The sequence below is a fragment of the Tursiops truncatus genome, chromosome 1 (genome assembly GCF_011762595.2).
Source record: "Tursiops truncatus isolate mTurTru1 chromosome 1, mTurTru1.mat.Y, whole genome shotgun sequence".
NCBI lineage: Eukaryota > Metazoa > Chordata > Mammalia > Artiodactyla > Delphinidae > Tursiops > Tursiops truncatus.
In genome coordinates, this window is record NC_047034.1 from 130,350,408 (window position 1) to 130,376,237 (window position 25,830).

Here is a 25,830-nt window from a genome sequence, read left to right on the forward strand (position 1 = left end):
CTGCCGATGCAGGGGACACGGGTTCGTGCCCCGGTCCGGGAAGATCCCACATGCCGCGGAGCGGCTGGGCCCGTGAGCCATGGCCGCTGAGCCTGCGTGTCCGGAGCCTGTGCTCCACAACGGGAGAGGCCACAACAGTGAGAGGCCCGTGTACCGCAAAAAAAAAAAAAAAAAAAGGTAATGTTTATATGCTTTTAGATCATATTTGGTGTGACCTCTCTTGGCCCCTGTGCTTCTCCTTTGTTTGGTTTTAAACAAATCCATGCTGATGTTACAGAAAGCATTGGCATTAGGCATTTTTTTGCTCCAGGTGCTTTCCTTTGCCATGTGACCAGCCACACAACATTCCAGGGGGTCAGTGGTGTTCCCCTTTACAGATGGGGAATGGGGGCACAGGCCAGTGGAGGGACTTGCTCTAGGTCCCACTGCTTGTTAGTATGGAACCAGGACCATAGACCAGATCTGTTAACTTCCAGGTCAGGCTGTTACCATGTTTCCTTTTGGGGGAGGGGTAAAGGGATGCTGAGAGCGTAAACATGTTTGGCCGAATCCGGCATGTAAAAGATATTTTAAAAGGATAATTCAGATATATTGAGCACAAAACATTTCTAGGCATTTTAGGGAGGGCTCCTATGTTTTAACTTATTTAATAAAGATACTTTGAACAAATGAAATAGTCCATTCATGCTTACACGTACATGCCTGGTACATGCCTGGCACATAGTAGGTACTCAATACATTTGTTCAGTGAAGTAAAGGTTTCAGGCTTTCAGAAGAAACTCTTATTCTTTATCTTTTTGGGGAAAAAAAAAGCACCCAGGATGTTTTCCAGATCTACACAAAAATTTTAAAATGTGATGCAGGTGGAAGAACGCATCCGCTTTGTAGGAACCTAGACTGGTACTGGTTTGCTAGCTTAAAGTAACTTCAACTGAGAAAGATGGGCAACAGGGAAGAACATACAACATACAAATTCGGAATGGCATGTCCTAGCGAAAAAGCTGCTCCCACCTTCCACCCCTTCACCATGGCAGGCATTGCTAATAGATCATGGCACGATTTCCTGCTGACCCTGGACAGAGCCTCAAGTCCTCTAACACCTTGCTCCAGGCAACTACCACTGATCCATGAGAATTGACACTCACACTGAAATCTATTTGTCATCCCTCGTAGACTTAAAGGCTTTTTCTCTGTGACCTAAGGGGACCAGAGGACCAGTTTAAGCTGTTTGTACATCTCTTTGACTGCCTAGAGGACAGAAGGCGCCCAATCTATAAAGCTGTACTTTGGGATCATTCTGATTTGGTTTAAACTTTATTGAAGAGTTATTGGCCTGGATTATAGAATCTCTGAATGGGTTACTATGTGTGGCTGTGAAATCTCTATAATACCTTTATAAATAAGCTAGATCCCTATTGGTCCAAAATTATTGGACATAGCCCTGCCTATGGAAGGGTTGAAACAAAATAACCTCTAGATATCACCTCTGGTCCTATTATTGGATTTTCCCCCCAGCTGTTAATAATAGCATCTCTGGAACAATCTGTGTATGTTCAAAATTTCAAAGAAACCTCTAGCTCAAAAATGTTGAGAAAGAAATTGGGAAAATTCTTTCATCTATGATTAAGGGATATCTTGTGTGCATTTAAAAATATTTCCTAAAATATGCATTTGTAGCATGTTAGAAACTTTAAAACAGAACCTTTTTTTGGAACCACACACTGTATTACCCTTGATAGGATCCCACATGTTAAGCCATTAGAAAATACCATAATACAATTTACCCCTAGAACTGATGAGCTAACAGATTAAAATTAAATCAAAATCTTATCTTCTCATTAATGCACATTCTCAAGGAAGACAGTTACAAGAACAGCTAAGTCATAGGATGGTTAAACCATGTCTTGATTTCACACTGTGCCATTTTAAATACAATGACTCATAATTCTGAAATTTATCAAAATTTCCTGAGCAGCTGTATACCCAGAAAATGATATTTACATTAAAACTGTTAACCAATACAAACAGAGCTATACAGTAAAAGCTTGGCTTGGAATGGCAGCAAATTAACATAAGATGTCAATCTAATAAGAGGAAAAGCATTGTAGAGGTTCTTGTCCAAAAGAGGGGCCTGAAGAATTTAACTGACCCACATCCATCAGCACAGGACGTCACTGTTATTCCACTCATGGAGAACTCCACTGTAAGCTGCACTAACATTGAAACCAAATGAGAAAGACGTGCTCCTGGTGTAGAACCTAACCCTATGACAGAGGACCTTCATTGGGAAAAAAAGGAAAAGTTAAAAGGAGTTAACTGTGAGCTGTTTGTTGTTGTCACTGTGAGAAAATATACACTTTAATGAACTTTCTAGTTTAAGAGAGAATGCTTCGAGCTGTTTTTTAAAATACCATATATATCCAATAAACTCCCTAGAATGTTAATAATCTCTGTGAATCCCAAGAAAGAAGAAAATTGAACTGACACAGAAATTATATCAGGCATAAATCAAAAGTTTATGAGGCCAAATACGTACCAGTAATATTCACCATTTTTTGAATGCTTACTTTGTGGCAGGTATTCTTATATGTATTCAGCCCCACAATAATCCTGTGAGGTCAATGCCCCATTTTACAGAGGAAGAAACTGAGGTGCAGGGAGGTTGTACAACTTGCCCCAAGTCAGTAAGTGGCAGAGTAGGGATCTGAACTCAAAGTCCACCTAGTTTTTAGAATAATTGGTTCCATTTTTTTTGACGTCCTAAGTGAGGCATGCTGGTAATGCGGGTGATGAGGAGCCTTACATAATTATTTTGAGGTTGGCTCAAAAAATGTACAGTCCTATTGTAGAAAGAGACGCATGAAAAACAAATGATGTCAAAGTCTAGATGGTCAAATGCATGGATCTGATTGTCCTTCCTTCCCCGTATGATTACAGATTAATTCTCCCTGGATGTCTTTATGTTGCATTGCTGCTCTCTTGTCTAACTTATACTGGCTGGAAGTTTTTCTTTTATCAAAACCCAATGCATTGGGCTTCCCTGGTGGCACAGTGGTTGAGAGTCCGCCTGCCGATGCAGAGGACACAGGTTCGTGCCCTGGTCCAGGAAGACCCCACATGCCACGGAGTGGCTGGGCCTGTGAGCCACGGCCGCTGAGCCAGTGCGTCCGGAGCCTGTGCTTTGCAACGGGAGAGGCCACAACAGTGAGAGACCCGCGTAATGCAAAAAAACAAAACAAAACAAAACAAAAAACCCCCCAATGCATTGATATTTGACTGAATATGGCATTGTGAAGTTTCCATAATGAAAATTCACACAGACAGACAGACAGACAGACACACAGACAGACACACACACACACACACACACACACACACATACATACACACACACCCCAGGTGGGTATGGACCTCTACCATGAGAATTACCTGTTTATGTGGTTGGTTTACATATTATTAAATCACCCATCTGATCTCTAATGGCAGCCCTGCTGACACTGTCTGACCCAGTTTGACAATCTGGATAGAAATTGTAGGGTTGGCTCTTCAATGGCTGTGACTTTTAACAGCACTGCTTTTGGGCCTCAAATCAATTCTCTCTGTTTACAGACCATTTCACAGCCCTTTACCTACAACATCACTTGTGTCAGTCCCATAAATACTTTGGTGTATATAATGCTTGAATTAGCATAATGGTTTAGGCTCTGAGCTCTTCGCCCAAAGAAGGACACATCAACATGCTCTCTTCACTTAAGCAATTAAGAGCCATTATGCTGCTTCAGTGGAAATATCATCAAGGTTAAAGACAATCCCAAACAGCCCTTTTATTCTAAGTCTAATAAATGAGGCACAGAAATTGAAATGTTAGTAAACAGTCCTACTTGCAAGCTCTTTTTGGATCATGCTTAATCAGACCCTTGTACACCAGACATTTGCAACAGATTCAGAAATGTATACATTGAATTGTTCATTTCATGCAAGAAAACAGTTTGCTGATTTAATTTCAAAGTCATAATGAGCACTGATTTATTTTGCCAGCCTTTTAAACTTTTAGCATCATTTCATACAGAATATTTCTATACTTTCATTATTCAATGTGGCAAAAGTTACATTTTTAAAGGTGACAATTTTGTTGTGACTTTTAAACCAAAAGATATTTCCAAGGTCTTTCTATATTTTTTCTTTTTAGATTTTTAAAATTACTTTATTGAGGTATAATTTGCATATAATAAAATTCAACTTTAAGCATACATTTTGATGAGTTTTGGTAAATGTATATAATTGTGTAACTACAACTACAATCAAGATGTAGAATATTTCCATAAACTGAAAAAGTTTCCTCGTGCCCCTTTGCAGTTAATCCTCTTCCCACACCCCTGATAACCAATGATCTGCTTTCGATCACTAGTTTTACCTTTTCTAGAATTTCATATGAATAGAATCAGATGGTATCTAGTCTTTTGCTTCCCATATTTCTTTTTTCTTTAATTTTTATTGGAGTATAGTTGCTTTACAATGTTGTGTTAGTTTCTACTGTACAGCAAAGTAAATAAGCTATACATATACATATATCCCCTCTTTTTTGGCTTTCCTTCCCATTTAGGTCACCACAGAGCATTGAGTATTCCCATATTTCTTTATACCTTTTCCTCTATATATTAGCAGTGAGAAGGTAATGTGGGAAACATAAACTGGGTGGAATCTGGCTCCACCACTTCTAGGTCAATGACCTTGAGCAAGTGATTTAAATTCTCTGAGCCTTAATTTCCTCTTCTGTAGAATGGAGATAAAACCCCCACATGGTTTATAGGGGGTGTAAATAAATCTGTGTATGTACTTAGGTTAAGCATCCAGAAAGTGCTCAATAAATGTTAGTGCCTTAGATTGGTCATGCTTTCTCCAGCCATTTAATTTCTTTAACCGTTACCCGCTACAGCTCTTGCTATGACTGAATACAGTGACTGGATTCAGACACAAGGGTACTTTTTCAGGTTTTGGAAATATTCTATATCTTGATTGTAATGATAATTACACAATTGCCTACATTTGTCAAAACTCATCAAGTTATACACTTAAAATTGAATTTTATTATCTGTAAATTATGTTACAATAAAGTTGACTTTTAAAAATAATGAAGAAATACAGAAAGAACTTGGAAGTATCTCTCAGTCTAAAATTCACAGGTGATAAGAGATATCCTCAACTCAATGCTTCATCAACCGAGCTTGCTGCTTTGTTCAAATAAGGGAATTATTCAAGAACAGCACATCTGATATCACCAGCAAAAGCCCTACGTGTTGTTTTCATAAACCACTGTCTTTGTGTTGACTTTATAAGTTTAATAAAGCAATTGTGAAAAACAGACTCACAGACATAGAATACAAACTTATGGTTACCAAAGGGGAAAGAGGGTGGGGGAGGGATAAATTAGGAGTTTGAGATTAACAAACTACTATATATAAAATTGATAAACAAAAAGGTCCTACTGTATAGCACAGGGAACTATATTCAAGATCCTGTAATAAGCCATAATGGAAAAGAATACGAAAAACTATATATATATATATATATATATATAACTGAATCACTTTGCTGTACACCAGAAACTAACACGTAAATCAATTATACTTCAATATAACAGAAAGAAAGAAAGAAAGAAAGCAATTGTGCAATGAGCTAGTAAAAGTTGTGTGAGAGAAAGACTCGCACGTGTGCACCTTCCCCAACTCCCACCAATACCCCATTCTGAGTCAGATGTCCCTTCTCTGTGTTCTGACGTTACTCTGTCCCTACCTCTATCACACGATTTATCACACTGTATTTCAATTACTTGTCTATGGGCCTAGTGTCTATCCTCGTCACAAGACTGTGCAGTCCCTGAAGAGAAGCAATTTTTCTTTTAACATCTTTATTGGAGTGTAATTGCTTTACAATGTTGTGTTAGTTTCTGCTGTATTACAAAGCGAATCAGCTATACATGTACATATAACCCTATATCCCCTCCCTCTGGAGCCTCCCTTCCACCCTCCTTATCCCACCCCTCTAGGTGGTCACAAAGCACTGAGCTGATCTCCCTGTGCTATGCAGCTGCTACCCACTAGCTACCTATTTTACATTTGGTAGTGTATATATGTCGATGCTACTCTCTTACTTTGTCCCAGCTTACCGAGAAGGCCTTTTTCTTTGTGTCTTTATATTCCCAGCACCCTGAGCAGCCCTCGGTAGGGGCTCAATAAAAGTTTGATGAATAAATGAGGTCTTACTCACATTAGCTCCATTTATAACATTACAAAAAAACATTTATCCCAGGCTTTCTTTAAATAGTGATTTGGGTCCAATGTATATGAGAATCTGAAGTAATAAGGGAGCCACTAAAAGGCATGAAAAAATAATGACTGAGGAGAAGATAAGAAATACAGTGGGAGGAGAGGGAATAGTTAAGAGAAGTGACTTTAGTCCTTCACTCCCAGAATCCCTGGTTTGGGTAAACTGTACCACAGAGAGTTCTGAGTCCAGGTTCCAGAGCCAGAAGACTTGGGTTAGATTTCAGCCCTGCCAAACTGTGACCTTGGACTAGATACTAAACCTTCCTGAGCTTCAGTTCACCCGTGACTTCGCTCCTCATTGTAAAATACAGAAAATAATATTCCATGTCCTTCGCAGGGTTTCTGTGGAATTGAATGGGATGACGCACATAAAGTGCTCAGCACAGTGCCTGGCACGCTGTGAACTCTCACAAAATGCTAATTTTCTAGCATGTTTCAAGAGTGGGACTCTGGAGTCAAACAGATTAGATCTGAATTTCAAATCTTCCAATTCAGCCACCCATTATCTGTGTGAACCTTGATAAACTATTTTTGTTTTTTTGGCCGCACCATGCAGCTTGTGGGATCTTAGTTCCCCAACCAGGGATTGAACTCGGGCCTTTGGCAGTGAGAGCACGGAGTCCTAACCACTGGACCACCAGGGAATTCCCTTGACAAACTACTTATAACCTTAGTTTCCTCAACTGTAAAGTGAGCGCAGCAACAATAACCTCCCAGAGGGTTATTTTGTGTATTAAATGAGATAAAGAGCTTACATCCTGACTGGCACATAGTAAGTGCTCAGTAAAGGTTCGTTATGATCCTAGCTTGACAGGATTTAGCTCTACTGTCACCATATGAGCCTCGCTTCTCAGCAAGAAGCTTTTGAGGTCAAATGGCCTGGGTTCTACTTTTCTGCTTCCAGTTACATGGAGGTATAATGGACATACAGCACTGTGAAAGTTTAAGGTGTACAGCATAATTTGACTTTATATACATCATGAAATGATTCCCAGAAGTTTAGTGAACATCAGTAATCTCATAAAGATGTAAAATTAAAGAAAAAGAAAAAGAATTTTGTTCCTTGTGACGAGAACTCTTAGGATTTGCTCTCTTAACAACTTTCCTATACACCATACAGCAGGTGCTAATTATCTTTATCATGCTGTACACTACATCCCTAGTACTTATTTATCTTATAACCGGAACTTTGTACTTTTTGACTGCCTGCATCCAATTCTCCTACCCCCATACCCTGCCTCTGGTAACCATAAATCTGATCTCTTTTTCTGTGCGTTTGTTTGTTTTTGAAATATAATTGACCTACAAACTATGTTAGTTCATGTTACACAACATAGTGATTCAATATTTCTATACATTTCTAAATGATCACCGTGACAAGTCTAGTTACCATCTGTCACCATACAAAGATATAACATAATTATTGGCTATATTGCCCATACTATACATTTCATATCCGTGACTAAATGATTGGGGTTCTTAATATGGCTTTGCCAATCTCCCAATTGTATACAAGGCACCTAACCTTCCTGGATCTGTTTTCACCTGTAACATGGAGATGATAATCCTCACTTCACTGTCTTGTTGTGAAGATTAAATGAGATCATATGTAATATATGTATATGCGTTCTGCTTAATAAATTTTAGTTTCCAATCCACTGTATTCTCCCAGTCAGGCACACTTGCCCTTTCCTTTCTACCTATCCAGACATCTTCTCCCCTTCAAGACACACGTAAAAACCCCACCTCATTCTGGAAGCTGTCTGGGAAGCTGACCCACCTTGATCTCACAAATGTACTGAATATCATATACTGTTCTTATTTTGCTGATTCTGTAAATTAGTCTCGTCTCTCCACCTGGACCGATTAATCAACCTCTCTGAGTTGTAGAACCCTCTGATCATCAGATATTTCTTTGACTCTTCCCTCAAAGATATTCACATGTACATGGCAATTTGCAAATAATTCCAAGGTGCTAATAATATCCTCTGAAACCTCTGAAACAGATTATGATCTCCCTGAGAGCAGTGACTACGTGATACTCTTTGTATCTGGGGCTAAGTTTGAGTAAAGACTGGGTGATGGACTGATTAATGTTCTGGCTCAGAAGATAAGTGTGGCAGCACCTACGGAAAGGGGCAAGCTGCTGACCAGGGCGGAGGATGAGAATCTCTTTAGCGGCATCTCAGTCTTTAACTTTTCCAAAACAAAGCAAGTCAAAATCTAAGGACGGTACACAAATATTGGGACAATAAAAAGAAATATGGAAAGGGTACCATAAAAATATTCCATTCTTGCACCACAGATGTGTCTAGTCAACAGAAGCCAAAAGAGTCCTCATCTCCTCTTCTCTTCAGACCCAGGTCATAACTTTTCCCTGGGCTTTGCAGCCTCTCATTCCCCCTTTTGGGCTGGATGCTTGGTTTGATTGTTGTTTTTTTTTTTTTTAACGTATTGGCCTTTAGGTTTGTGATTTAAAAGTTCACTTTTGTCTCTGCTCACATAAAATTCTTTGATTTTGGTTTTCCAGTCTGTCATTCTTGATCTAATAAAGCGAGGTGCCACATACGGAAGCAGAAGGCACCCAACCTGAATCCTAGCCATGGCTCTGAGTAACTGTCTGTGCAGTCTTGGGTAAATTACCTGTCTTTGTGGTCTCAGTTTCCTTCTTCATGTCGCTTGGGGATCTCTCCCAGCTCCAACCGTCCACGATTCTGAGACACTGCAGTGATTCATGGTTGGAACTAAAGGAGTATCTAGAAGCGTCCCTGTTGCGCATAACGAATGTATGGAGAATGGCTAGGAGGTATGGGTTTTAATGGTTCAATTACTAGATTAAATGAAAGGGGTACCATATGTACCATACAAAGTTTTCTAAACCATCCTACAAAATATGCTCAACACTAGACAACAATGAATATAAGCTTTATCTCTTTAATGATTCAAAAAACTTACAGATCTTATATCCACTGTTCAAAGCTACAAAAGAAAAATGCAATTTTTCATGCTTTCAGGTTGTGGTGATTTGGAAAAATGGGAGTAGCAGTTCTCACCAAAGTGAAATATATATCTTTAGATAATTTATTGTACCTCTTCCTACAGCACCTGTATAACATTGCTAATAAAGAAAGTAAATGGCATAGTAAAGACCTTTCTTGCTACGATGAGTATTCTTTTGGCAGAGAATGATCATCAAAACATCTTAACATTCTGATATTCTAGTAAAAACATCTGCCTACAACAAAAGCTGGAAGCATGTGAACAGCCAGTTTCTAATTTTATCCTGCCTATTCAGACTATGCAAGAGGAAAAAAAGATGATAAATAGCCAGAGAGATTTTCTTGACATCATGCTTAACTGAAATTTCAAAATAAATCAGTTGGGCTCATTTTTAAAGACCTGCAACTAAATTATCATTGGGTCCTTTTGTTCTACTCCAAGCTAGGTTTCTGAGGGACGAGTGGTGAGACACAGTGAGATCTGAAAATGGGCCACAGTATGCAAACATTGCAGTTTGGTTTGATTTAGTCTAACTCTTGTGTAATAACTTTCTTTGAAGTGTGGGTTGAGGGGCAGCTTAGAAGCCCGAGGCCACAGGCTCATCTTGTTCCTGTTGCAACTTGGATGCCCTGCAGTCCCCACACTATATATCAGAGGCTTGGCACTGGAGTCCCCGGCTGATCCAGAGTGCAGCCCTCATCCACCATGCAGCAGCACAGCTGAGAGACAACACGGTTATGCTTGCTTGGGAAAGCCGATCTCTAAAAGGACACAGGTGGGTCTTCGAGGAGCCTGTGAGCCAGAGGACGCTCTTAAGGTAAGGAAAGTGGTTAAAAAACCATCCACCTGCTAGAAAGATCGATAGTTTCCCTGACCTTGGGAGAGGCTGGACACATTTCCCGATTGCTGGCTGGCCTCTCGCCTTCTCTAGCTTTGAGGATTGTTACTTCTCTGCGGATCCTCTGACCCAAGCAAATCTCAAGGCAAGTCCCCTGCTCCTCTCTCGTCTTATTTTTCAGCAAAGTGAGGGTGTCGGACCAAGTGATCTGTTAGGCCCCATCTACTCTAAAATTTGGAGATTCTGACCCTGTGACAGTTTTGTAGCCCCCAAGGGACTAGCTTCCTTCCTCCCATTGGTCACATATTTTCCGGCAGCCTGAGTCAGACCCTTAGAGCTGATTTGGACCATGGACAATTCTAGTAAATAATAATACCTGCATTGTTTCTTAGAACTTGTAAAAATACATAGAGTATTTCATTCGGTCCTTAAGAAACCCTCTGAGGAAAGAAAGGGTATCACCCTCCTCATTTTGTAGAGAGGGGAAGTTATGCTAAGGGAGGTTAAGTCACAACTGCCAAGGTGAAGAGGGTGCTACAGTCAGGGCCAAACCTCCAAACGCAAGTTTCTTAAGCTGGATAAAGCACACACATTCAACAAAAGACACATGATGAGTCTCACGGACGGGAGCAGTGAACCTTCTGGGAATCTGCCTCAGAATTCAGCCAATTAGATGAGAAAGTGTAATGGACATATATACACTACCAAATGTAAAATAGGTAGCTAGTGGGAAGCAGCCACATAGCACAGGGAGATCAGCTCGGTGCTTTGTGACCACCTAGAGGGGTGGGAGGGAGACGCAAGAGGGAGGAGATACGGGGATATATGTATATGTATAGCTGATTCACTTTATACAGCAGAAACTAACACACCATTGTAAAGCAATTATACTCCAATAAAGATGTTTAAAAAAAGAATTCAGCCAATTAGAGCCTCCAGAGCAAACCGTGTTTGTGTGAAGAGGCGAAAGTCCAAAAAGAGAGTATAGAGGTTGGAACTGCTTTTCACTTCCAAGACAAAGACTCTTGGCCTGACTCTAGGGGACAAAGGTTGTTCTTCAACTCCTCGTGCAGGGCTCTGAAAGGGCGAACAAAGGAGGGGGTTATGGAATTCATCTTCCATAGCTAGAGGAAGGCCACCAGTTCAAACCAGGGGCACTGGTGGAGGACTGGTGGGAAGTGACAATTTGGGGTGATATACTCTGGGCACTGAGCTGCGACACTATGCCAAGCCCTCAACAGAGCTTATGACTGTTGCTTACCACTTGAATTGTCTTCTGTCTCAGCCCTGAAGGAATCCTGGGATGAGGTAGGGAGCCTGTCAACAACCTAAAGGTAGGGTGAAATAAATAGGGTGTGTAACACTGATGGGGGGTATTAAAACACGTACACACACTCACACACACATAGAAAGTATGCCTTCCTCTGTGGCATATAATTAAAGAAGTGTGATGCTTGTGGGTGGAGGTCTTCCCCGTCTGAGTGCAGGGCCTGCTGGAGCAGAGGAAGAACTAGCGTGACTAGAAGCAAAATGGATGATAACAATGTCACCAACAATGTGGGAATGAGCAGTGCACAGCGGAGTGACAAACTCCAAAGATACACCCAAGTTGGCGGCTCTCACCAGGAGTGACAGCAGGGCAGTGGCAGCAACAACAGAGGCTAAGGGGCAACACGTGTGGAGCTACAACAGCTGCTGCAGTAGAACTGTCAGTTAAAGTTCCTGAGCTGCTCTGGGATCAGGAAAATGTTGAGACAAGAAAGGAATATAAGCCTCAGACGAAGGTGAAGGGGAGATGCAATTAGAGGTTAACCTCCAGGAACACTTATCAAACTAAAAGTGGGGTTAATATGATTGTTTTGAGTCTTGAATCAGTAAACTCTCATCACAGACAAACTCTGCGTCTACAAACCCAAGAAGGTGAAGTTTCACAGGAACATATGTAAGTCCTGCACGTAGATTCTAAAAATCAGTTGAACTGAATAGGGCTGACAGGGTTAGCTCAGGGGTTTTGGCGACCGGAAACTCAGCAGGTGCTAATGATTTGGCTGCTAAAAAACCCCTACGAACCTCAGGCTACATTGATGAAAACGCATGTCCGGACCACTGGGCTCTTGTGGGTAGTACAGTCATCCCTTGGTATCTGCGGGGGATTAACTGCAGGACCCCACGCAGCTACTAAAATCTGTGGATGCTCAAATATCTCATATAAAATAGTGTAGTGCAGCTGGCTCTCCACATCTGCGGGCTCCACATCGCAGGAGCGGGCCCACTGTATTATGATGGGTTGTTGGTGCTGCTTCTGAAGAGGATCCCTGACATTTCATGCTTGTCTCCAGAAGCACAAACAAGATGTAAGGGGTCCAGAAACCATGTCCCACAAGGAGCAACTGGAACTAAGGAAACCGCGTGGGGATCCAAAAGTCATCTTTAATTTCTGAGTAAGACTTCTTCTTGAAAACAAATCACACTTGTGTGGCATTATGGGATATAACCAGAACCAAAGATGAGAAGGCCAATTTTGGCTCAGTGTAAAGCAGAACTTTCTAACAGAACTGTTCAAAGGTAGAAGGCGCTGCCTTAAGAAGTGGCAAAATCCCCATCTCTGGAAGTGGATTTCAAGCTGAGGCTGGATGATCTTATGTCTAGGATACTACAGAAATGGTTCCTGCATTAGGTAGAAGCTTCGACTAAATGACCTCTGAGACTCCCTCCAGCTCTTAGAGACCAGGTTAGGGTTCTTTGCCTTGGAAACCAACAATTTCGTTCTGGAGACGAAACCCCAGAGGAACCCAGCTGTTCTGTGCACCTGTGGGGTGCAGAGGCCTGCCATAGCTTCTGTCTCAGAACTCCCCTTCTCAGCAAATGCTAATGCTCCAACTTATTTAGAATCTGGAAATAAGAAATGTATTTTTATGAAGCAAGTAGGTGTTTGTCTTCCTCATGCCCCCTAAATGCAATCAACCAAATGTGTTTTGCCTGAGTCTCTGAAGAATGTCTCAAAAGTCCTTTCTTCTTCTCCATCCCCAGTAACACTGCCTTAGTTCAGGCCATCATCAGCTTACCTTGGGACTTTTTCAATAGACTCCTGAGTAGACTCCTTACCTCCCCTCTTATCTCCTTCAATACACCCTCTGTAGCGCAAGAAGAGTAGTTTTGAGAACTTGGCTTCTGTTTTGAATAGCTCCCCACTGACCACATGGGAGCTCTTAATGTTGAACGGAAAGCCCTGCAGCCTCATATTCTGTGACTTCCCACGCATGCCACCACCCCCTACACCACACACACACACACACACACACACACACACACACACACACTCACACCTTCTGCTTCAATAATACCAAACTATTTGTGACTTTTCTGAGCACATACTGTTATGCATCTTTGCACCTGCGCACACTGTTCCCTCTTTCTGAGATGCCTTCTTCCTCTCCAGCCCCCACCCTACTCACCATAACTCATGTTTACACTTTTTCATACATAAAAGCTTTGCTTGGGTATAACCTTTAAGAAGCCTTCTTTTAATCTCCTCCCCAACTCACCCCATCTACAAAAGTTAATCATTCCTTCCTATTTGCTACCTCTACACCTCTGCACATGGTCCTCTTGCAGCATTTATTACGCTGTATTGAAATACAATTACTTATGTGTCTGTCTTCTCCACTGTTCTTAGGCTCCTCAAAGGTGGAACCAAGTAATATTCATCTACAACTTCCTTGCACTTAGTTCAGTGTAAGTAGATCTCCATATTTGTTGAACTGACCTGACAGAGGGATCTTCATGAACATGTCTATCATTTGCTATGATATTGGACTTTGTATTATAATACACATGGACACCAAGCTCTACAATGAAAAACAAAGTGAAACTATTGAAATTGCCCAGTAATTTTAAGTTAAGTAAAAAGGACCCAGGGCTAAGAATTTAGTCTTAGAATGGAAGAAGGGGAAATTCTAACCTGTAAATTTCTGCTACCCTTACTGCTTTTGTTTTGAAAAGATTTAATCAGGAAGCTGGTCCCAAAGAACACTGGGTTTCTAGTCTTGGCCTTCTAAAGACGATATTCTCAAGGCAGAAACGGAACCACTCATTTTATCAAACAGTTACTGAGAGTGTACAAGGCATGGTGCTAAGCACTGGTATATTCCAGAAGAGATATTTGGAGGCTAAAGTGAAATACTAGCGGAGCTTTACCATACAGAGTTATAGGGCCATTAATATGTGTAAGTAGACGCTTGGCTTATAGTTATCCTATACTATGCACAATGACAACTTTTAAAATAATAGTTAACATCTATTGAGTGCTCATTATGTGCTATGAACTACCCTAAGCCCTTCTTTTATGCATTCAACAAATATTTATTGAAGTCTAATATATTATAGGCACTATACCAGGTGCTAGGAATCCAAAAGCAAACAAAACATACAAAACCCCCTGGTCCCTAGGAATTTACATTCTACAGGGGAAGACACATAACAAACAAATAAAACATAGAATGCCAGATGGTGACAAGTGCTATGGAGAAAGGTAAAACAGAAGAGAAATACGAAGAGCCTGATGTGGATGTGGCGGTGATGGGGGTGCAGTCATCAATGAGGTGGTCAGAGAAGATACTGGTGACAAGGTGATATGCATGCAAATACCTAAAAGTGGTAAGGAAACAAGCCATGAGAATATCTTGGGGAAGGGAGTTCTAGGCAGAGGGCAAAGCAAGTACAGAGACCTAAGGCAGGAGCCTACCCGGCACGTTTGAGGGACAAGGAGGCCATGTGGCTGAGGAAGAGTGAGCGATGGACAGAGCTGGAGGAGACAAGGTCAGCGGGGTAACTGGGGACCAGAACATGAAGGACCGTGTTAGTCATTATGAGGACTCTGGTTTCCATATTGAGTGATTGGGACCCCATTTGAGGGTTCTGACATGTTTTTGTTTGTTTGTTTAGTTGCGGCATGCAGAATCTTTAGTTGTGGCATGCAAACTCTTAGTTGTGGCATGTGGGATCTAGTTCCCTGACCAGGGATTCAATCTGTGCCCCCTGCATTGGGAGCATGGAGCCTTAGCCACTGGACCACCAGGGAAGTCCCTGACATGGTTGTTAAAAGATCGCTCTGTTTGCTATGTTGAGAATAGACTATAGACGGACAAGAACTTAAGTAGAGAAGCTATTGCAATAATCCAGGTGAGAAATGACAGAGGCTTGGAACAGGATGGTAGCAGTGGAGTGCTGAGGAGAGGCTGGCTTCTAGACGTATATTTAAGTAGAGATGACAGGATTTGTTGATGGAATTGATACAAGGCATGACAAAGAGAGAAAGAGGAATCAGGGATGACTTCATGGGTTTTGGCCTGAGCAACTGAGTAGCTAGAACTGCCCTTTACTGAGACAGAAGACTGTGAAGAATGCAGCTTTTTCTTGGGGCCGGGGCGGGGGGCGGATGGGGAGGAGAGATCAGGGGTTTAACTTTGATTGTATTGCATTTGAGATGCCTACTAGATATCCAACTGGAGATGTAAAGCAGCTAGTTAAGGGAGAGAGTCAAGCTGGAGTTATACATTTGGAAGTAGGCACCATATAGACGGTATTTAACGTCATGAAACTGGAAGAAATCATCAAGGGGTATAAACATAGAAGAGAAGAAAAAAGACTGAGGACTAAGCTCTAGGGCACCCCAACATTTACAGATCAGAGAGATGAGGGGGAACTTTAGAAGGAGCAGTGAAGGAGGAGAAAAACCAGGACAGCAAAGATCAGCCTCTGAAATCCTCATGCAGATATGTGACTAGAAACTATCCCTAAGCTCCCTTTTCTCATCTCCCTTAAATCCCAAATTTCCCACAGTTAAAATAACTTCATTTTTGTTGTCATTAAAGTATAAGATGTCTTCCAATTTGTGGGCTACACCACCTGTGGTACTATTCAGTTCTCCCTTCATTCCAGGTCATATCCAAGTCTTGCCTCAATGTTACCATCTGTGATAAATGATGATTTGTAGCAGGTAGAGATGCGAATTCAGGCATTAGAGATGCTGTGTAGACACAGAAAAAGAAGTGTTAGGATCTGGTTATCTTACCTTACTGTAAACCCACAGCCAAGTCAGGTTCAATCAAGGCCATGCCCACATTCTGCTGCTCTACATAGATGCACCAAGGTGCCATTCTGCCCGGCCAAAATACCTCTCGCTGGATAATTCTCCTCACTGTCTCACCAGGCCAAGCACCTGACTGTCAGGAGAAAACAAAAACTATCATTGCAAAATTGAAGTATACTCAGCTCTTCCTTATTTCTTTTTAACCAGCATGGATGGGGGTGGGAGGGGACAAAAAGCCAAAAAAAACATGGTCCTAATGATGTAGCTACAACTTAATTTTTCCAGACAGATCCAAGCCTGGTTCTTATAAACTGGAAAGAAAATCTGAGCAACAAAAGAAGGGTTCTAATCAGAAGACTGGGAACATAAGACTAAGTTTCCCACTCACTGGGCTCTTTCCTAGGTAAAAAGGCTTAGAACAGCTCAAAATAATATCTTATAAGCATTCTGACCCTTTTAAAATCACACAGAGCCCTTGAATACAATAAGCAAACAGTCTGGGTGGCTTTAGGTCTGTCCGCAGCTGCAGGCAAGATGATGCATTTAGCCATATCCGCCCCCACAAAGGTTGGTTCCCCCACATGCCACCCCAGCAGTACCCGGATGAAAATGTGGATTTTTTTTTTTGGCAGCCGAGAAGCTGATACATGGTCCTATTACAGTCCTAGGCACCTATTAAATATGGTTGAAACAATGCCCATTGGAAGTCTTAAAACCTTAACAACCAGTTTTACTTCCAAAATAAAGTAAACTGCCAAAAGTTCTGATAAAAGTGACAATTTATATTTTTAAGTAGTACAACTGGAATTTTCCTATAGCTATAGACAAAGGAATTCTTACTCAGATAAGTAGAAGAGCACCAATAAATTTAAGGTAGCTTATGCAAGTTAGGCACTAATGAATGTCATCTTCTGTTTTGTCATGAAAAAAGATCTTTCTGCTGCTAAAGGAGACTGATTTAGATTATGAATAGCTGTAGTGATTTGCAAAAATGGCTCCAGAGAGATAGAATGAGACTCCATATACTCACGGCACTTGAGGTTTCTGCCCTTTTTGTTGAAAATTAATTTGTCCTGTGGGTTATTGGATTCTAGCTCAGCCAATGTATATTGCTCAGTCATCACAAATTTACTTAAAATTTAGTGTAGCTGAAGTTCATTCAACAAGACAAAAGTCTACAGTTGAAAGCTTCTAAAAATCTTTTTTAAAAACTGGCTAACAGTGTAATTGAAAGTGCTGGCGTCTAACTAGATTCACATAATGTTTTGCAGGTATCAATATATACTATATTACTATGTTAGAAATAGATTTTTCACTTATTTCCCAAGAAAAAGCAGATAGGGAAGATTTATCATCCTTTGGTAAGAGGACATTTTGCTTGAAGTTTCCATATTCTGAAAAAATACAAATCCCTAGATTCAGATTTGATTCTGGAGTATGTACCATACAGTTCATTCATTTACGTATTTTGTGTAAGTTCAAAACTTTTATTTTTTAAAAATATTTTAAATATTTTTTTAATATTTAATATTTTAAAAAAAATATTTTTAAAAGCAAATAGACTATACAACTCCTAATGTTTCCAAATCCCAAACACATTACACTAGAAAAAAATTTTAAGTATCTAAATTCTGTCTCCCTGTTTCAGCAACTCTTACTGCAGGTCACTCACTTCCTACTTAGGATGCTACAACGTAGAGGCTTATAGACTGGGAGGGTCAGAGCAAAGAGAGTCATACTTCAGACAGAGCATCGGGATACAAATCACTTGCTTTTGACAAAGAGAACACTAGTTTAGTGGCCATGCTCCTTTACCCAACAATAATGAGAGGAAAAGAAAAGGGAGTATTCTTCAAAAGGGGCTCTTGCGAGAAGATACAAAGGAGACATAAAAAAAGAACAAGCAGCTAATGGCGAGAAACAGAGCAGTTTTTAATTAATCACTCCCTTAAAGTGATTTTCCTTAATATAATCTGTATTTTTCATTTTTACACATTTAAATATGTGTATTTAACACATTAAACACGTTTAAACGTGTGCTTAACAGTCTTTTTTCCCTTTGAAAATCTAGCTGAATCTCAAAACTTAATAGCTAAAATCACACTAGAGAACCTCAACCGTGATTAGGGCCATTGGGGTAGCTCCTAATTAAACTGATACACCGGAGGCCACAAACATTATTTGTTCAGTTCATTTATAGCTGAAAGATTACTAGATAATAAGACTGCTTTCTATTGAAATAATATATTACAAAGCAATTAACAGCTAAACTGAAGTGGTAAAAACATTAGGATATATCATCTCATTAAGAAAAGAAAGCAAATAGTATTGGGGGTGACCTAAACCATAGTTTTGGACTTTTTTTGGAGAGCGGCTTTTGTTTTATTCCTTCCACTTAGATTACAACTGAACTACACAACTGATAAAGTTCAAACTCTGAAGCGATCAGCTCTTTGCTTGAGGTACCATTGCTCAAATGAGATACAGAGTGCTAACCAAATCATGACACAGTGGACTGGAAATTTTACATTAATAAACCTCTTCCAGTGGAGAACTAAATAACTTTTACAGTTTTATCTACGGTTATTTGTTTCTCTGAAGATTTATGGTCCTCAGAACAGATATGCATCTTATCTTTCACTTTCCAGATTAAAGAAAGATGATTTTAAACAGGCTTCTGACTGGCATAATCTGGAATTGCAGATGATCTCAATTTTTTAAAAAATGCTAAAAGTGAACTTGCAAGTCAAATGAAAATGACTGCGCGTGTCAGGTGCACAGGGGAAAAAATCTGCATACAGCTAAAGAAGGCTGATCTTCTACTACCAATACTGATCCCCTTGCCCTACCTTGAATCAGCCAGGTGCAATCTGTACATACTTAACCAGGAATTAAAACCCTTCATGCTGCTGCTGCTTTAATTGATTGATGCTAAAAGTTTAGAAAATAAAACCTAACCAGCTATTACAAAGCGCCTTTAACCAAGCCTTTTCCTTTGAAAGCAGGATCCTCAATTGAAACTGGCAGACCACATTTTTAGGTTTCAAGGAGCTCTGTCATTCTACAAGGAATGTGTCTGCCACTTCACAGGATAGCTTGAGCTGAAAGACATGTACTTTGAATCAGAGAATCAATAGAACACTTAATGGACAATTAGGAGAACAGCTGTAGGACTGTCAGAGACCCATCTGTACACAGCTCAAACAGCAAGCCTGGACAGGGCCTGGGAAACAAAGTACACTGCTCCAGGGCACTGGTCCCAGTACAAAATCTCCCTTTCATTTCTCATTTAATGTTAATATAGTGTTCTTTTTCATTACAAATTTTAACACGTGTAGAAAATTATGGAAATTGCTTAAGCCATTTGTCAACTTATATCATGTGAATTGATCAATAAATTTTGGTACTTTGTTGTTAATGTAGATAAATTTTGGCATTTAATTAAGCTCCAGTGAAAATGTGGCCACTTTTAATTTCAGCAGATGCTGCCGTTTCATTTGTAATACATAACTACAGGGGTAAATACAACCCAATCATGAATTATCACTAAATATTTATAGACAACATAGCAATTCAGAAAACAGACACAAAAGATTTTTACAATGAAACAATTACTATGAGCAAAATCTGAAATAGGTGTTGATGAACTCTAATAGGAGCTGTGAACAGAATCTTAATACAGTAGCTCTGCAAAAGAATTCCATATGTATATTTTTGTCTCATGATCCTGCCTCCATAGATTACTCTCTATTAGGCAGAAATAATTTCGGATGTTTTTCACAGAATTGTTCCAAATGTTAAAAGATAGTTTTCTAAGTTTGTGGAAGCTTATGAAAATTCATAAATTAAGATTAAAAACCCATTACTTCTTTTTACTAAATTTATTCGGATACAGTTGGGAACCCTCTCTTAAGAAGAGGAAAATCTTACAATGCTTATTTCACAGACATGATTTGGATTTGGACTATAAGGTTGGTCAAGAGGACACTGGGATGGGAAAAGGAGGCAAGATGCTGGACAATGGGAAAAGGAGAATGAACTTTTTAGGCTTCCTCCATATGGCCCGAGGGGTCCCAAAATGAAATCCTGTTCCTGACAGCCAGAAGCCCGATAGCCTTAACCCTCCGTGGCGTAGTCTGACATGATAAACTGCTGTATCTCATTTGAGGGGGAAGAGGCTACCTCTTGGTGATTCTGCTGGTGCCTTCAGGGAAAAGGGGATTTAAAATCACATTGCTGTCTTTACAGTGTAATCCACTCCGTAACACCCATTCCCACCATTGTCTACATGCTTCAGTAAGAGGGCCCTTCTGGCAGTGCAATCACTGCCTTTTCAGCAGAAAAGCAGACCTGAGTGCTTGTGCGTAGCGCCTTTGTAAGTATTTTTAAAAATAAAGTTTAGGGAAATCAAAGCTGATCCCTCATTCTTATCTTCCCAGTGTCTCTACGTCAAGCTGGCCATCACTGCCACGCCAGTTTGGCACTTTCTGTTGTTCTGGCAGAGAAGTACCTGGTCGGAGAAGATGATTCTCTAAGTTCAGACTCTATTAGAGAAATTAGAATGCAGCAGCCAAAGGGAAAATGGATTTGGTCTTCTTGCCGAACCAAATTACACATCTAAATTCCCAGCCAAAATTCTCCCTCTGGCTCACTCTCACATGTTCATATTTCTTTTTATTCCAAAACTTAAATTTCCTGGGACTTGAAGTCTTCTTTTTATACCCCTAGAGAATAAAAGGGGCTGGAAAATTCACCTCAGATCTCACGCAGATAATCAGGGATATTTTTGTAATCTCTGAAATCTAGAACTTCACAACGTCATAATCCTAGCATTTTCCTGAGTTGTGTATGTCTGTGAATTTCTTTGTCTTTAGGGGAAACTGAGGAAAGATATAGGTTATTGCCTGGGCTAAGGAAATACTGGCATTTGTTGGATGTTTGATATGGGCATTAAAAAGGTAAGAAAGTTAAGATATAAGATTGGTTGAGAAACAAAAATTGAGATTCTAAAAAATTGAGATGATAATGGATTAAAGATGACCACAAAATTCTTTGTCATTTCTCTCATCAGTAAATGGAGTGTATTTCCTCTACCTGTGAATCTGGGCTGGCCTTTTGCTTTTGCTCAATAGAATTTAGCAGAAGTGACACTGTGCAAGATCCCGGCACGAGCCTTTTGAAGGCCTGGAAGCTACGGCATTTGTGCTCTCTTAGGAGTTGCCATGCACTAAAAAGTTCAGGTTAGACTAGCAAATGATGAGAGGTTACTTGGAGAGGGGTCTTGGAAGATGACACCATCTTGGCTGTTCCAGCCCAAGACATGACTGACTACAGCTTCATCACGAGGAGCAGAAGAACCTTATAGCTGAACTCAATCCACCCACAGAACCACGAGGAGAAACAAATCCTTCTTAGGTTAAGCTGTGACATTTTCAGGTGTTATGTTACATGGCAATAGATAAGTGAAACAGATTTTATACTAGAAATCTCCATTCGTTTTCTTCTCACATCTGACTTTCCTTTTGAAGTTTTGCCAACTGGCAGTCATCACCTGTTTTCCTATTCCTCTTGCAGAAGTGACTCAATAACAATATCACAAAAAGCCAAGATATGAATTGGGAGGGAGGGGTAGAATTTTTTTTAAAAAAGGAACTCAGACTGGGACTTCCCTGGTGGGGCAGTGGTTAAGAATCTTCCTGCCAGTACAGGGGACACGGGTTCGATCTCTGGTCCGGGAAGATCCCACGTGCTGCAGAGCAACTAAGCCTGTGCGCCACAACTACTGAGCCTGCGTGCCACAAATACTGAAGCCCACGCGCCTAGAGCCCTTGCTCCACAATGAGAAGCCACCGTAATGAAAAGCCCACGCACCGCAACAAAGAGTAGCCCCCACTCGCTGCAACTAGAGAAAGCCCACGCGCAGCAACGAACACCCAATGCAGCCAAAGATAAATAAATATAATTAAAAAAAAAAAAGAACATAGACTGATTCCCTCTGCTCTTAGTTTTCTATTTTCTCTCTTGATGGTTTCACTCACTATCCCAAGTCTACATCAATGCTCAAATTGGACACCAAAGGAAAGGCAACTTCTGTAACAAGAACTCCATCCCTTTTCAGGACTCTAGTCTTGAAAGTCAACTGAATGACCTAATTTACTTAAATAAGAGTAGACTTTTAAAAAGACATCAGTAGATGTTCTGCTATCTATATTAAAGCTACCAAATATTAACTCTTTAAAATGAATTTTCTCTCAGCTAAAAGAACAAACTGAATTCTAATTAGAGCTCTGTCCTACATAGCTGTGTAACTTGGGCAAATAATTTTATCTTTGGCAGCCTTGGTTTCCTCATCTGTAAAAAGAAGACAATGGACTAGATAATCTTTAAGGTCCCAAAAACTTGGCCACCTTTCAAAGATATATGTCATTTTTCAGGTGATGCCAGCTCACTTGTAATCCCTTATTGCAATCATGTTAGTGTCAACTAAAAAGTCCTTCTCTATTGCCCAAGGCAGGAGTGAATATATCCCTAATCTAATATTCTACCCCTGAATAATTGAGGTGATTGTATAATTAACTTTCTCTCAGAAAGCATAATCCTATTTTTTTTTTACTCCATCATGCTATAAGAACAAAGAAGTATGACAATTTGTCTTACAATGCAGTTCTCTAAATGGATACCCATTCTTCATAAAGTTCATAAGAAGTCAGTATGTGTTTTGTTTGTGGGAAAGATCTGAGAGGAACTGAGAGAGGGTAATAGCTTTTGCATGGAAGGTAACAGCTTCAAAACTTACTGATTCTTATGTCATATCTGACACTGAAAATTCTGTTGTATTTCAGGGGGTCTTCATGAAACCTTGCTAACTTCTGGGTTTTGTCAGAAACAGGATATTAATGTGTCATATACATCTAATTAAAAAAACAAGCAAAAATAAAAAACTTAGGGCTCTCTACCTCATTGTATTACTGTAGTAAATATTTGGCATGGTAGATAATGGTAAAGTTAGTTTTAACTTATAATATCTAGGAAAAGAACAACATGGTTCATTAATTCTACATACAATCCCCAAATTTAGCAGTTTCAACCATTTATGCAGTCAAATAGATCTGGGGTGGAATCCTGAATGAATCATTTACCAGCTGGGTAGCCTTGGGCAATCTGATTAATCTCTCTGAGTCTCAAGTTTCTTCCGTATAAAGCACAGATTTCTGTCTATGGCATAAAAATGAGATAATACGTATAAAGTGCCTAGAATAGTAAGCACTTAGTAAACAGAAGTTACAACTAAATGTGAACTCCATGAGAGCAGAAACCTTGCCTGTTTTGTTCACATGTCTATCTCAAGTACATAGATAAGCTGTATAAGTAAAGGATTATTTCTCTGGCCAACAGTTCCAACTTCTTTCCGTGGCCTTGTTACATTGTTTATCAAGGAGAAATCATTTTGTTTGAGTTTCATGCCCTGTAACCTCCTGTGCTCATTAAAACAAGGAATGAACCATCTAAAAGATAAAAATCAGAGGGATAAACTCTGCATAGATCGCTGATCCCTGGTAAATTAAAAGTTATGAGCATGAACTGAAGACAACCATGGCTCATGTGGAATAGGAAGATCCCTGATCACAAAATAGGTACCTCTGGAAGCTGTACTAACTACCTTTACAAAGGCCACACCTTAGGTGAGCTTCTGCTTTGGTAAGTTTTCTAACAAACAAGCGGATTGGGTTTTGGGGATTCCTGTGGAGTAGCTGAAATTCAGTCTAGTAGAGGAATAAAACGAAAAGAGGTTCTCGACAATTTTCCCCAAGTCAATCAGTGACCAAATTGAAATTATAACTCACATTGCTTAATTTTCCAATCGTTATTCATTATTGACCATACTTATTTGCTTCCTATATTGAGAAACAATCTGCTTAGTGGTATGAAGCAACATTAGAAAACAAGGTATATAACACATGTTCTCAATCTTCCTTCAAGGAATCCTTCCTTCAGGCTGAATTTGCAACATACCAGAAGAAATCTTACAAAGATCGATGATCAAAGCCTGCCCAGGGGTCCTGCTGCCCCAGATGGAGAATCAATTCTGGTTCATTTTCATACGAACCTACTTCTAGTGTGGCAAACAGTAATTGAGGATAAGATTATTCCATCCCAAACTATACCAAATCTATGCCTAATCGATCATCTCTTATGAAATGAGTCAGTTTACTGTGTCTCTACATATGGCAGACACAAAATACAAAAAGATTCACACTCCAAAACAAAACTACTGAAGTCCAATCTTCCTATAATTACAGAGAATTAATATGGCTATAGGTAAAGCTAAAGCCAATGAAGATATAAGACTTAAAAGCAGAAAAGAGAGGGGTATCTGCCACAGTGGGGGGGGGGGGGGTGGAGCGTGTCAAATCATAAATATGGAACCTGGTATTAATTGTTCTAAGTCCTTGATAGCAATGGTATATGACATGAACTCATCCAAATCACAGTGACTACTTTCATCTCTCTCCATTCCCACACCTGTGAGAAGGAAGACAGCGGGCTACAGGAAATAGGAGCATAGAGTTTATAAGAAGCATTACCATGGACAGAACTCGGGCTAAAACTTGGGTGTCTTGTTCTTTGCACTCAGGGTTGAATATACCAAGTTATAGAAGAGTTTTCATTTGATTCTAAACCTTCACTTTCATATCAGCTTGCTTGTAGCTCTTGAGATTTTAAGATTCTAAGAGCTAGTCTATCTAAATACAAACAACAATAATAATAATGGTGTTTCTTCTCTTTACGTGTTAATATTAAGAAAGCATCCTTCTTTATGTTGTGGAAGTCAGCAAACCATAATCAAGGTCTGTCTGGGCTTGAGGAGAAGCGGACTCCATTCAGAGATTGTGGGTTTGCTTCAATTTCCAGAGTATACCAAATAACTTCAGAGGATCACAGAGACCCTAATGCTAGTTCTTCTTGAGAAGTTGATGTTCACAGGTACATAAAATGTATATTAGAAGTATATTAATGCAATTCTATCTCAACAGATTTAATTCTTAAATGCTACATATACTTGTTTAATCTCCCATTTTAAAAGTAGAAAAGGTTAGATTATAACATCAGGTTAGCTCTCTTTGAAGCAGGTAATAATTAAGTTGATTCACTGTTGCAATTACTGTCAAATCCCCCTTAATTACCAGAGATTTTATAGCAGCTTCATTATACGTCTGCTGTAATGCATTGTGGCCCTAAGGAGAAGTGTTGCAGGAAATTCTGCATAGCATGGATAATTCTAACATGCAGTTACAGCTTCCAGCAAAAGCTTCTGCACTAAATTTATCTTTTTGTGACATTTCTCCCTGTTACCCAAGCAGTTAAATGAGGTAACAATAATAAAATACCAACCTAACTTTGAAAGTTACAATTGATTTCTCCATAGATATTAAAAACAAACAAAAAAATAGATGAAGGGATAAATTAGCCTTCCATAATTCCTGAAGAAGCATTAAATTATGTTTAATAATGAATTTAGATTATGGCATTCAAATAGATGTGAGATCTATATCTAAATCACAGGTATACCTCAT

General features: G+C 39.8%; 1 protein-coding gene across 5 annotated transcripts in view; it reads right to left on the minus strand.

The window, feature by feature from the left end:
• Positions 1-25,830, minus strand: part of ATG4C (autophagy related 4C cysteine peptidase) — a 135,883-nt gene that overhangs the window by 10,694 nt on the left and 99,359 nt on the right. For 2 of the 5 annotated variants that reach the window (XR_012324498.1, XR_012324503.1), the window contains one exon: positions 16,072-16,192. The exons of 1 other annotated variant lie outside the window; for it this stretch is intronic. The gene's annotated coding sequence lies outside the window, so the exon portion shown is untranslated. Of the gene's footprint in view, positions 1-15,099; positions 16,193-16,237; positions 16,389-25,830 lie in introns of those variants that run through there. 2 more of the 5 variants (XR_012324496.1, XR_002173179.3) reach the window with 2 other exon arrangements.